Source organism: Halichoeres trimaculatus, unplaced genomic scaffold, assembly GCF_033239565.1.
Source record: "Halichoeres trimaculatus isolate MK-OKI-2021-1 unplaced genomic scaffold, fHalTri1.1 fHalTri1_scaffold_20, whole genome shotgun sequence".
NCBI classification, from domain to species: Eukaryota; Metazoa; Chordata; class Actinopteri; order Labriformes; family Labridae; genus Halichoeres; species Halichoeres trimaculatus.
Genome location: NW_027437198.1, coordinates 12859195 through 12873137, shown reverse-complemented (window position 1 = coordinate 12873137; position 13943 = coordinate 12859195).

Below are 13943 nucleotides of genomic sequence, written 5' to 3'. Positions count from 1 at the left end.
GAAGGGAACAGTTTGTGTGCAGTTTTGTCGTGTCGCCCTGTTGGCCCTGAGCTGCTCAGACGGAGCCTGAGGATGGAAGGAATGCAGATGTTGTTCTCTGGAGCTCAGCACATACCATGAGTAACTGATTGTGGGGGGTAAGATGGGGGCTGGAGGGGAGAGATGAAGATATTAAACCACAGGGTGTAATGAGAAGTTTAAAGAGACGGATGCTGAGTTTACAGACTTTGTTATTATGCAACCCTGATTACAAAAGAGTTGAGATGTTGTGTAAAATGTTAATCATCCCAGGATCATGCTGGACTTGAACTGTGAGATGATAACAAACCTAGTGCTTCTCTCCTCTTTAGAGCTGAGGACATAGCGCCCATGATTTCCAAAAAGAATGTTATTTATCACACTACAGAACAGCTTACCATTTTCCCTCAGGCCCAGCAAGGTTTCCTATTTTGCATGCAGTGACCTCCACTTCAGAGCCATGACGTCTTAATGCAGTGCCAATTTTTTTAAACCTGTTGCTGCCTTGTCACTATTATTTTTTAAAATTTAGTCATCAATTAATTTGCAATACATCACATTTTGCTGTTGTCAGCACTTTATAAAGTGTCCCAATCCTTTTAGAACTGTTTTTTTTTTGTTTTGTTTTTTTGATAATTTTACTCATATTTCTGCTTAAAAATAGGCCCTGCTACTTAAAATCTCTTTCCTACTTTCTCACCCAGACAGTGGGCTGATGACCAATGAGTCTGATGTGTTGAAGATGAAAACTGAGATAACAGACAAAAGCAAGACAAAATATGCAAAGAAAAAAGCAGCAAAAAATTAAATTTGTCTAGGACATATTCTGTATGAAACATCGGAGTAGTCGCACCTTTACAGCGGAAAAGAGTGATACATCATACCACTTCATCCTGACGCACACTTAACTTGCTTTGACAGCATGCAGCAGCTTGTCCCAAATGGACAGAGAGACATGATAGAGATAAACGCCTCCGGCAACAATCAACCAATCACTGATAAACACAAATAAAAACAACAGCCAAGTCAAACTCCCAGTTTGACGTCTGGTTTTCCCGTCACGCAGCATCAGATAGGGCGGTAATCTTGCATTGTCATCGTTTGACTGGCGTTGCTTTGGCAGCATGTTAAAGCCTGTCCAAAGAGACAAGGAGGCCTTTCACAGAAACCACATGCAGTGACAACAGGGTTTGGTCTGCAGGGTTTGTGACATAAGTAGCGTGTCCGTCAAAGAAAAGCAGCCGCTCAAAGGATTCCCAGTTGAAAGTTACCCCTGAAATAATAATTTCTGTCATTGCAGTCAATGCATTTGTCTCATAATTTTGCACCAACTTCCTGGAGCCTAACACTAACATTTCCAGTTAATCTTCCATTGCTGCGTTTATTTTGGACTTCAGAAAGTTTTTAGCTTTCATGGACTGAATGTGAAGTCCATGAAGTCCATTTCTCCAAGATCACTCTTTGATGACTACCAAACCAAAGTTGGAAGAAGTGGTGAGTGCAGACAATGATTCTCCAGAAACAAGTGAATCAACAAACCTATTAAGGGCAGAACACTTCTTTCATGAGGTCTGGATGGGAAAAGTCTCAGAGGTTAGTGAGGACAGATCTGCTGGCTTACACAATCTTTAAAAACTGTTTGCTCTCGCTGAAATGTCAGTGTTTACTGGGTCTGGTATTAAAAACAGATGCTGAATTAAAAGAAACCCATAAATGGTTTTAAAGTGAACTCAGATCAGGTTTCTTTGTGAGCAGGTTCTTCACACATACAACACATGTGTCGGAGCTGCTGCTGTGACATAAAACAACCACCGTAAATTATTCCCTGACATCTGAAGCAAGTGGTTCAGTCACATGCTGACCCCCCTCCCTCCCCTCCTGGTCCCTCTCATGAGGAGAGAGGGCCAACGTAGCAACTGGTCCCAGGAGAGCCCAGGTTCACGACCCCTGGGTGCTCTGGTGTGTATTTAGAGATCAGACTGGTACTCTGAAGGCCTTGTGTTGTTCCAGCATGGGCCCCTTCATAATCCTTCACCACAGGCTGAGTGAGAAAGGCACATGTGTACACTTTCCATGGACGAGGCTTTTAATTTATATGTTCACTTTTTTCTATGTGCTTCAGGTGTCATTTATTGTCAAATTAAAGCAGTTTTTAGACTAACTTCCACTGACTTCTGGCTTATTCTCGGCTAGTATCACATGTAAAGTGGTTGAATACTAAAAGTAGCTGTTGTCCAACTATGACAGACTGAATATCAAACATGTTTTAGTTAGCTAAGTTTGTTAGGACAGGGAAATCTGTTGATCACTAATAACTATTAAAGTAGCTATCATCAACTTCAACTTGAACAGCTATAAAGCTAATATATGCTAACTGCTAACTACAAACTGTCTGCATGAGATTTTAATCTTGTAACTGGAGACTTGAGTTACTTTGCAACTTCCTTCTAGCTTTAAACTTGTAACATTTTGTATCGACTTAAATCTTGTTACATTTGGACTAAGTTTTGAACTTCGGGCTCGTCAAATTACAACTATGTTTTCTGACAACACATAAAATTCAAACTTTTTTTAAACTTGAATCTTGTAACATCATAAAATTATTCTGATTGTACATGTGCGACTTGAATTTTGTAATATGATGAGTTTGTTTTCAACATTTATCTTGTAAGGTTACTAGTGAAAATCCTGCATACTGTCCAAATCGCTTTAAAAAAAATGAATGAGAAATGTTTTTGCTATTGACCATCTTCAGGCAAGACTTCTTCTTTCAATCCTCAACTTTTAACCTGCAACGTTTCATATTTTTTTCCAACTTTAATCCTGTAACATTGCAACTGTGATTTTGAGTTGCATTTCGTTACATTATGATTTTTTCCCCACGTTAGGCTCATAACATTCTGACATCATTCTGACCTTAAACTTTTAAGGTTATTAAATAACTTTTGACTTAAGTCTTGTTACCTTTTTTACTTTAATCTTGTAACATTGCTGCATTGGTTTTGACTTAGATCTTGTAACGTTACAATTTTGCTTATAACCTTACAACATCTTGTTACGTCTTTGCCTTTGGCTATCAACTCGTGACATCACGCTTCTGTCTCGACTTCAGTCTCATAACGTTTTAACTTTAGGGTTTTTTTGGTTTTCTTTGTACTCATAGGATTCTGACTTAGTTAAGACTTAAATCTCGTACCATTATGACCTTTCCCCCCTAAAGATTAAGCTTTTGACACTACGACTTCATCCTTTAATTGTTTTCCTGACTTTGCTCTTATAAAGACTAATTCTCTCATATCCAAATATTTTCATAATCTAAACTGATCTCATCCATCCACAGTCTCACTCTGACAGATCTATGCACACACACATTAGCACGTTATGGGTCTGTGCTGTTCTGTGTGTCTGCAGAAACACACATGCTCACAAATTCCGACTTCCTGATTTGCCATCTGCTGCTGACACCTTCAGCTGTGACGCTCACACATTCCAGGGATGAATCCTGTTGGACAAGTTCAACGCTGACAGATATACATTCCTGCCATGGCATCCCGTCATCAAACCCACCTGGTCTCTCTTTCAGCGTCCTTCCAGGGTCCTCTTGTTTTGTTCCAAACTGCGCTGCTGTCTCATGACCCTCACTGACACCCAGAGCAGCACATGTAGAGAAACACAGGTGGAGAGTAGAGTTCATACTCTGTTCATGTGTGGTTGGAACTGTTGATGGTTTCCTTATTTAATGTCTTATGCATGTATTTTTGTTGGAAGAGGACTGTTTGCTCTGGAAATGCGATGGATGACAGATGAGAGCTGGTCTCAGTTTTTCATCCTGCTCTCCTGTAACTTCATGAAACTCTTCCACTGAAGGAAAGTCACATTACACGGATGATATGAGACTTAAGTCTTACATGGCTCAAGTCTCTGAGCTTAATGGCATTTTGTTGAAAGATGAATGTAGGATTTCCTCACTTGGACTCAAAAGGAAATGAAACTTCTCTTTCCACCTATATTCTCTTCTTGCCTCACTGATTTTAGCTGCACACTGGATGCTATTTTAGTGGAGAAGGGATGAAAAAGTAGATGTGACCGCTGTGTTTTGCTGATGTGACACTTAGGATGGAGTTTTTCCAGCTGACTTTAACTGATGTTGTCTTTTTAATCTTTTATTTCTCCTGACAGAGGAAAACTGAGCTCTACAAATAGCATCTGAACTTTTACCACAGGTGGTTGGAGCTGTGAGTGTGTGTGTGATTGTGTGTGTGTGTGTGTGCCAGCAGATCATTTGATGTGTGGTGAGCAGGGTTACAGTCTGTCACAGGGATGATGATCAGTGATGGGTTTCTGCGCTGACTGACCCACAGCAGCTTCCCTTTCTATTTCCTGAGGATGACGGCTCTATGATGGGAAGTCCAGGTCAGCTGCCCACTTTGCCTCCTGAGCAAACCTGAAGTATGAACTCACTCACGTAGACACACAGGAGTTAGAAGATGACCCTGCAGGACATTAGGAATCAAGAGATTGGAAACTCAGCAAAGGCCAACACTGCATCATCCTGAGAGATTATCGAAAGAAAGAATAGACACACAAAAAAAACATATTCAATAATGAGAAAATACAAACTTTGAAAATAAGACAGCAGAAACCAAAAATCACAACAGAAGGGCTCAAGGCCTGCAGGTGGTGCTAATTCTGATTCCACATCTAAAAATTAAAGAGTTAAATAAATAAATAAATAAAGATAGAAATAAATAAATCTATAAATTCACAAATGGTTAAATAACAAAATGATTGACAGCCTGGAGCAGAGAGATCTAAGGGACGAGGTCACTCACTTGAAGAACTGCAGCATTTGAGTTTTTCCTTTTTTTAGGCTTTCTGTGCCTTTGGACACAGTAAGAAACAGGGTGAGAATTGGGAGTGACATGGGGGAAAGGTGCCATAAGTTGGACTCAGGTCACCCACTCAAGAGTCTGTCTTATGGGGCACACAACCTGGACCACTGGGTTATACCAGCGCCCTGAAACTGCAGTTTTTAACCCTTCTGCTGCCACGTCATGTCTCATGGTCAGAAGTCGCTGCTTTTTTGAAAATTATTTCCTCAGAAAAACATCCATCCATCTTCTGCTGCTTATCCCGGGTCGGGTCGCGGGGGCAGCAGCCTAAGCAGGGAAGCCCAGACTTCCCTCTCCCTAGCAACTTCATCCAGCTCTTCCCTGGGGATCCTGAGACGTTCCCAGGTAGGTCTGCCCCGGGGTCTCCTCCCGGTGGGACATGCCCTGAACACCTCACCAGGGAGGCGTCTGGGAGGGATCCTCATTAGATGCCCGAGCCACTTCATCTGGTTCCTCTCAATGCGGAGGAGCAGTGGTTCTACTCTGAGCTCCTCCCGGATAGCCGAGCTTCTCACCCTATCTCTAAGGGAGAGCCTGGCCACACTACAGAGGAAGCTCATTTCAGCTGCTTGTACCCGCAATCTTGTTCTTTCGGTCACTACCCAAAGCTCATGACCATAGGTAAGGGTGGGAACGAAGATCGACTGGTAAACAGAGAGCTTCGCCTTCCGGCTCAGCTCCCTCTTCACCACGACAGACCTGTGCAGAGTCTGCATTACTGCAGACGCCGCACCGATCCGCCTGTTGATCTCTTGCTCCATCCTTCCCTCGCTCGTGAACAAGACCCCGAGATACTTAAACTCCTCCACTTGGGGCAGGATCTCATGCCCGAGGGGAGAGGGCGCTCCACCCTTTTCCAGCTGAGGACCATGGACACAGATTTGGAGGTGCTGATGCTCATCCAATCCTGAGGTCACCAAACCGGACCCCCTCGACACCCTGGCTGTGCCTAGAAATTCAGTCCATAAATGTTATGAACAGAATTGGTGACAAAGGGCAGCCTTGGTGGAGTCCAACCCTCACTAGAAATGAGTCCGACTTACTGCCGTCAATGCGGACGGCTCGTAACAAGCAGACCGACACCCCATACCCCTGGTAAACCCCCCACAGAACTCACCAAGGAACACATTCAAATGCCTTCTCCAAGTCCACAAAACACATGTGGACAGGTTGGGCAAACTCCTGTGCACCCTCGAGGACCGTGCTGAGAGTGTAGAGCTGATCCACAGTTCCACGGCCAGGACGAAAACCACATTGCTCCTCCTGGATCCGAGGTTCAACTATCCTACAGACCCTCCTCTCCAGTACCCCCCAATAGACCTTACCAGGGAGGCTGAGGAGTGTGAGACCCTCAGGTCCCCCTTCTTAAAAAGAGGGACCACTTCCCTGGTCTGCCAATCAAGAGGCACTGCCCCCAATATCCACGTCAACCTCGACAGCTCCACAACATCCAGGGCCTTAAGGAACTCTGGGTGGATCTCATCCACCCCCGGAGCCCTGCCACCGAGGAGCTTTTTAACCACCTCGGCGACCTCCACCCCAGAGATGGAAGAGCCCACCCCTCAGAAAAACAAATCCCAGAAAAACTCCTGACGCCTTCTGCAGGCCTGGAGAACTTTTGTTGGTTTGACTGGGTCTGTTTCTGTTCTCAGTTTGTACGTTTGTGACTTGTAATTGCAGCGTGTTGCCTGTAACTATTTTTATGTCTTTTTGCATTTTTTACTTTATGTATCTTGTTTTATGTTTGTATCTGACTTTAACATGTTTAAGAAGTTGCTTCATAACTTGGAGGTTGTCTCTGTCTGTGAACACACTCTTCAGTGCATCTTGGTGTAAAATGCGTTCCCGCCCCTCATTCTGACACTGAGATCTCAATAAGTTACAGTAACAAAAGGCCTTCAGGTTGTGACAGGCCCTGCATGTTGCCATAATGACTTACACTGTTTACAGAGCAGCAGGAGAACATTTACAACGGCCTCCAGCTGGAGAGGAACAGATTTATGAGCAGCTCTGACAGCTTATTGACTGTTGGCTTTGGACCTGGAATGCTTTTATTTGTATGTGTGGGAAAAATGGTGAACTTGGCTTTGGAAATGACCGAAGATATTCCAATTATGACGAGCCGGTTTCACGAAGGCTAGGGTGTCCAACGTATTACTGCCAAATGTTTGATGAGCCAAGAAAAACAAGACTGAAAGGAGGGAACTCTTATCTGTTTGGTTCCTAAAACATCTGTCAGTTACACAGAAATCTGTTTTTTTTTAAAGGATGAAATTTTTATTGCTTCTGGCTTCAGGAGAGAGAGGGCGACGTGTCGTGACGGGCCAGTCAAAACCAGAGAGGGACTGTTTAACGTGTTTAGACCTTTATATAAAATATTACTTTTACATAATGCACTGAGAGTGCCATGTTTGGAGTCACCTGCCATGAAAGCTTCAAGTCACGGGACTCCAAGACCAAGGTGTTTTTAACAGGTTTGATTCTTTTAAGTTGCAAAGAGTTTAAAAGTTTGTGTGCTTCAAAAGCAAAAAATAAATAAATAAATAAAATAAAATAATGTAAAATAAAATGAAATAAAATAAAATAAAATAAAATAAAGTTAAATTAAATTAAATTAAATTATCTTTTACTGTTAAAGAAATATATTTAAAAAAAAAACGTCTCTGGCTGAGAAGATGATGTGTTGAGCTCATCTCTAATCAGAGAAAAGCTTTTAATATTCAGGTGTGAAAGTATTTTATGGTGTTGGACTGTTTTATTAGCTTCCATGCACATGTGTCACCTCTGACCTTTTAATCCTCTCAGTGAGAGGATTGAGTTTTTGCCCCACATACGTGTCCCTCTTCACACATGTCCACAGCACAATGAAGACATTGAACAGAGGGGATCATTGTCCGGCTGCCCTCCTGGTTCCCATAAATCTTCCTCTGGATCAGAGGAGAGTTACAGCCGACACACGCAGGACCAGAACTCAAACACAGGAGTCGTTTTGACGTCAAACTGATGTCTTGGAAAGTTTGAGAGCCTTGAAAAAAAAAACACAGAAGCTCGTGTTAACAGTCAAGGAGAAAGAAAGGAGGATGCTGACAATGTGTTTAACTCTTCAGATCGATCCAGGCCTCACACGTTAAGAACACACACACACACTGACTGAATGAAATCTTTAGCCTCCTACAATCTCCGTGCTTGGCAGAAAAGCCTCAATCACACGATACCAAAATCCCCCACACACTGCAGCAGCTATACGACATCTACACCAAATTCTTTCTTTTGTGCAACTGGAGCTTTGTGAGAAGCAGGAATGTCCTTTTTCCGTCTCTTTGAGCCCCTGACTTTACAGAAACAGTCATGTGAATGGGAAGTTAAACAGACCACAAGTTCAAATAAATCCAATCCGTCAGAAGTTTGAGCGCTCGTATATCACGTCTGTCGATGCCGAGTTTTTATCTGTGACCGCAGATCAGCGACATGTCGGTGAGCGTAGCGTAGTGTTTTCATCTCACTGGTCTATGAAACGTCTGCGCTCTGTCTTCCATCACTTTTGAAGGACGGGCTGTTAATGTGGAACAAATTTAACAAGTGTGGTCAGGAGGAATGCGTGTTGTAAAAGTGAAGAGTGTGTTTGAATGTGTGTGGGATCAAATACTGTACCGTCAGACTTTCAGGATTTACTCTAAAACCAGCTTTAAGCAGAAAACCTAACAGAGACTGAGCACAGTGTTCTTCCAGGCCAAGCTCGGCCGACAGAACATCAACTGCTCCAGGTCTGCTTCCTCGTTTCCTGTTTCTGGTTTTATCAGTGTTGTATATTTCTTCACTGATACTCACCCTGTTCAGTTTGACAGCGTATTGGGGCCAAACAGAGTTATTACATTTTTAAGAAAACAAAAATCAATAATTTCAAGTATATAAAGCAGTTTTCAAGAAAAGTTTTAAATTATAGTTGGTAACAAGCTGCCCTTTCTTTTGCATGCAAATATTTATTCTGGTACGATATTCTAATCCTATTTAAGAAAAAAGAAATGGAAATAGAAATAAAAAAAAGTGGAAAACAGTGAATCTGTTAGAATCTGCAGCACATGTTGTGGTGTCTTTGATTTTTTGATTGCTTTGAGAAAAAGATGGTGTGTTTGTGAAATCAGACCCTGAAAAGAGGAAATGTTCCTGTCAATAAGCTGTCTGATTTTATTTTTGTTTTATTACTGCTGTGGATTAAAGTGTGGTTAATCCATTGGTTGTTCCAGGCAAAGGTTGTCTCAGATTGACTCCATGAGTGACTCACTAATCACTGTTTGTGCTGGAATGAGAAGAATCTGCTGCTTAATTGTTGTAAATGCTGGTGTGACCTGGCTTTAGTGTGTTACAGAGCTCTCTATCTCACTCTGTGGAGCATAAACCCTCTCTTCTATAAACCCTTCTTTCTATACATAACAATAAAAGTGTGTGTTACTGTACACACGCTACTTTGTGGTTCATTGTGTGAGTTTGAACAGTATAGAGTCCATATGAGGCTGAGGTGACTGTGATTAGAGGGTGGCACTGCAGCGCTCCCCTCAGGACGCTTCACCCTGTTATTTTCCCCTCCTCAGCCCGTGCCTTCAATGGGGAGGGTGGGTCTGTGACCTCCCTTCCACACGAGACCACGAGAAAGGGAGGCAACCTCGTCACATAACCACGCTTAAGTGTCCGACAGAAACACGTCCACAGTCGCCCTCGGGCCTTTGAACACGCCTGCACCGTCAGATGTGGAGTAGTAATTTTCTGCAAAGACAAGTTTCAGATTCATCCCAAAAATATACAAAACAATAACAGCACGCCTTAAGTAACAGAGTGTTCAGACTGAGAATATGCTGATTTTCAAACCTCTACATATTCATATGCTTTAGAAATCCCTGAATCTGTCTGTAAACTGATCAAAACACTCTGTTAGCACCACACTCTAGAAATCTTCAAGAGACTTGCTGGAATGATGGGGACAACACTTCAGAATCTCGTTGGAGGTGCGGGCCTCAAACACCAAGGTCTGCCTCTAGAGGACAGGCCAACCAGAGGGAAGGGAGTTTGTGGAGGAGTAAGCCTTAAAGTGATACTCCAGGATGGAACAAGTTGGGTCCTATCACAAGGTTTAGGGCAGAAATTACCCCTACAGCAGTGTTTTTGTGCAGCAGAAGCCCAGAGCGCTTGCACCAAACACCCCCTCCCTGCTCCTCTGCACTCAGACAGGGCCATATTTTACTGGACCAAAAACACAAATAAACGGACTCTCACCGAAAAAATCTGATATCAGTCTGCATTCATGCTTTATTTAGAGAATTTTCAGTGCATTACTTTCACACGAAAACACCGCTAAATAAGGCTCTAGTTCTATCGTGTCGTAAAACGACGCTACCTCCACTGCAGAGCCACAGCTGGCTACAAGACGCTCGCCGCTTAGTGTATCAGTCCGAGCGCGCGCGGCGTGCCAGATATAAACAAACGCAGGTAGTCTGCCAGGACGAAGAGACACGATGAGAACTAGAGCCTTATTTACCGGTGTTTTTGTGTGAAAGTAACGCGCTGAAAATTCTCTAAATAAAGCGTGAATGCAGACCGATATCAGAGTTTTTCGGAGGGAGTCCGTTTATTTGTGTTTTTGGTCAAGTAAAAATTGGCCCTGCCTGAGTGCAGAGGAAACCGGTAGACGAGCAGGGAGGGGGTCTTTGGTGGGCTTTTGCTGCACAAAAACACTGCTGTAGGGGTAATTTCTGCCCTAAACCTTGTGATAGGACCCAACTTGTTCCATCCCGGAGTATCACTTTAATGAGACAGCAGCTAAAACAAAGTATTTTGGACAGAGCCTGACGAAAAAGTTTTCTAAAACACTAGAGAGAGAAATGGGATTTTTTTTTCTTTACTTAGGGGGCACCAGAGAGATCTCAGCATACGGATGCTGTAGTTTACCTCTTCCTGTTTCCTTTCTTACTCACTGTTTTAATCTTTTATTTCTTGGCAAAAATCTGAGTCAGCTGTGGTCACATTCAGCTTTTAATCAAACATACAGCTCCCATCAAGTCCAAACGTTCCTGCCATAGTGGTTCCCAGACTATCACTGCTTGACAAAACAGTTTAACATCACAGGACACAACATGTTAAAAACATGCCTCTCACATGGCTGTCTGGGAGAGATACTTAAAAAACTGAAGCAAAAAAAAAGAAGTTCTGATTCCAATTCTTGTTTTTCTCCTTGATTATTGGAGTAATTTAACTTGATCTGTTGTTCACTTATGTCCTCAGACACCACATTGGCATGCAGACTGAGGCAGACACTCATACACTCTGAATCAAAGGAATGAAACAAACAAAAGGTGTTACACGTGTTTGAAGGTCAACGTGACTCGCTAGTGTCACCCACAGACCACAGAGCAAACTGGCAGGCTTTTCACCCTTTGGTGGCAAAGAGTCGAGCTATGACTGAGGCAGAAACCCTTATCTGGGTCAAACCTCGCTCCAGTCCCCGGCTGGCAGCTCAGAACATAAAGACACTTTCTAGGTCGGATAATGTTTACCCTGTGCTTTCTCCGGCTGGTGTGATGGATCTTCAGACGACGTATGGTGCCTGTTTACGAGATAGAAAAAGATAAAGAGAATCAAAACACAGACTGAGGGCCTGGTTCACTGAGGGACTGCATGACAACAACACAAGCGCAGAGTGAAGATGCCAACAGCTCAGTCATCATCAGGTGCAAAACTCGACTAAACTACACATTGTGGGCATTTTGGAGCTTGAATATCTTTCCAGCAGTTTTTTGTGTGCATTAAACCATAAGATTAAGCAGATTGCAAGGAAATAATGCCCAGTTCTTGGTGCCATTAGCAGCTGCGATCCATTCTCAGTGAGTGTTTTGATGCCCTTTCAGTCTGCTGCTCTGTTTTCTGTTCTCTGTGCAGATTTCATTGTTTCCCCGTCAGCTGAGGCAGGACTAATCTCTGAGGCTTTGCCTGAGCATTAATGATATATAGTTTATTTTAAAATATAATCCCCACATTTACAACACAGGGGAGTGAGGGAGTCATACCTTCAGACATGTTGGAGGACTTGTGATTAGCTGTGACATACCACAGAAGAAGAAGAAGTGATAGAGGAGGCAGAGGCCCGGCACTCGAGCAGAAACATGGTTTGTTTGCAGTTAGCTGACTTATCTTATCAGAGATCACATGCTGTGTTTAGTATCATCAGTCAGTAATGTAGGCTGTCAGTTTAATGGAGGAGCAAAGACCTGCATACCTCCTCTGTCTTAAATAGCTCATTACTTTAGGCTAAGTTAGCTCAAGTCTGGAAAAAACTGATAAACTGTTGGCTTAAGTCATAAATCAGTGTTATGACAGGGAGATAACGTTGTGCATATTCAGTTAAATTCTTTCCTGACAATATCTAATTCAAACAGTAAGAAAAAAATTAATACATGAAAAAAAGTAAAATAGGTAAAAATTGTAGTTTCATATCTAAAGTTAGCTAAATGCACAATAATGGCTAAAAGATTAAACCAAAACACTGAATATGAGTGACAAATATCAAATAGTGTTAGGTAAAATCCAAGGTACAAGCTAGTCAAAAATGGTGAATTCACAGTCCAGAGAGCTTGAAAAAAAAAGAAATCACACATTATTAGTAAATGTAAAGCTAAAGATAAGCTAACCATTATCTTGTAAATTTTACTTTTAAACGATGACCAGAAAAGATAAGGTAATAAAGGCTAGCTATCTTACATTATAGCTAATAAGCGGAGGTAGCCTAGAACATAGTTAGCTAGTTATTTTATTGTCTGTTACCTCCCATAGTTTGAAAGCAAACTCAGACTGCTTCAAAGTCAGCCGATAAAAACATGAAATAGCCAAAACAATCTGTAAATACATAAAAAAGCCTGTGTCTGAGCAAGCTAAAAGTAGCAAGCTAGCTGTTTTAACAATCAGCTTGAAAGTGAAGTGAAAAAGTGAAAGAAGGACTTAAAGTCATCTTGAAATTCTACTTCTTTATTAGCTTATAGAATGAGCTAATAAAGTATAGTTATCTTAAATTACAGCAAATTAGCTGAGAATACTAGCCTAAGGCTACAACACTTAGTGCAGTCCCCCAAAGTAACAAATTAAGATAGCTAGCTCCCTGACAATGCTAACTTCTTCCACCCCTTGTTGATTTTACTGATACAGAACATAAGACAGTTAGCTAGCAATGCAAATATACGGATGAAGTAGCTACATGCTAGTCAGTTAATAGTAGTGTATTCACTGTGAGAGACCTCAGCATGAAGTGGTCATACAACCAAGACAGATCAATCGAATTAAAGAGTTTAAATGGGTTTCTTGACACATTTCAAATTCAGGCAGATATCTTAATTAGAAATGACATTGCCACGTTAAGCTAACCAATGTATCAAAACTGGAAATAGTTTAAACAGTAAGTTTCAAACTTTAGCACTTAAACAGTCGCCCTAAAAACTGTATCTTGTCTGAGCCATAGAGCAAACAGAGTCTGTAACACTGATGCAGCTGACTGTGGCCCTGACTGTTTCCAGCTAAAGATGTCTGTGTGACACCGCTATCAGCTGACCTGACACCAACAACTCACCACAGGCCTCAGAAGAGTTCACAGGGCTTAGTGTGTGTGTGTGTGTGTGTGTGTGTGTGTGTGTGTGTGTGTGTGTCTGTGTGTGTGTGTGTGTGTGTGTGTGTGTGTGTGTAAACCTGCTTATCTTTCCATAGGAGACGTGTATGTCCTTTTAAGGACAGGGTAAAGAAATGCAGACATTCTCCTCCAGAGGTCATGGGATAACGTCAGATAAGGAAAACATACATTCTGAGCCCTCTGATGTATAATTAAAGGTTGCTCAGTTTATTTCTGATTTGATCTGCTCAGACTAGAGCCAATTCAGAAAAACAAACAGATTTTTTTTTGTTGATTCAGGCTGGTGAAAGACGATGCTATTATCTTTCATTGAGGATGTTAAAGATACCAGTGATAAAGGATTCCTCAGGGCTCACACCACAGATCCTTTT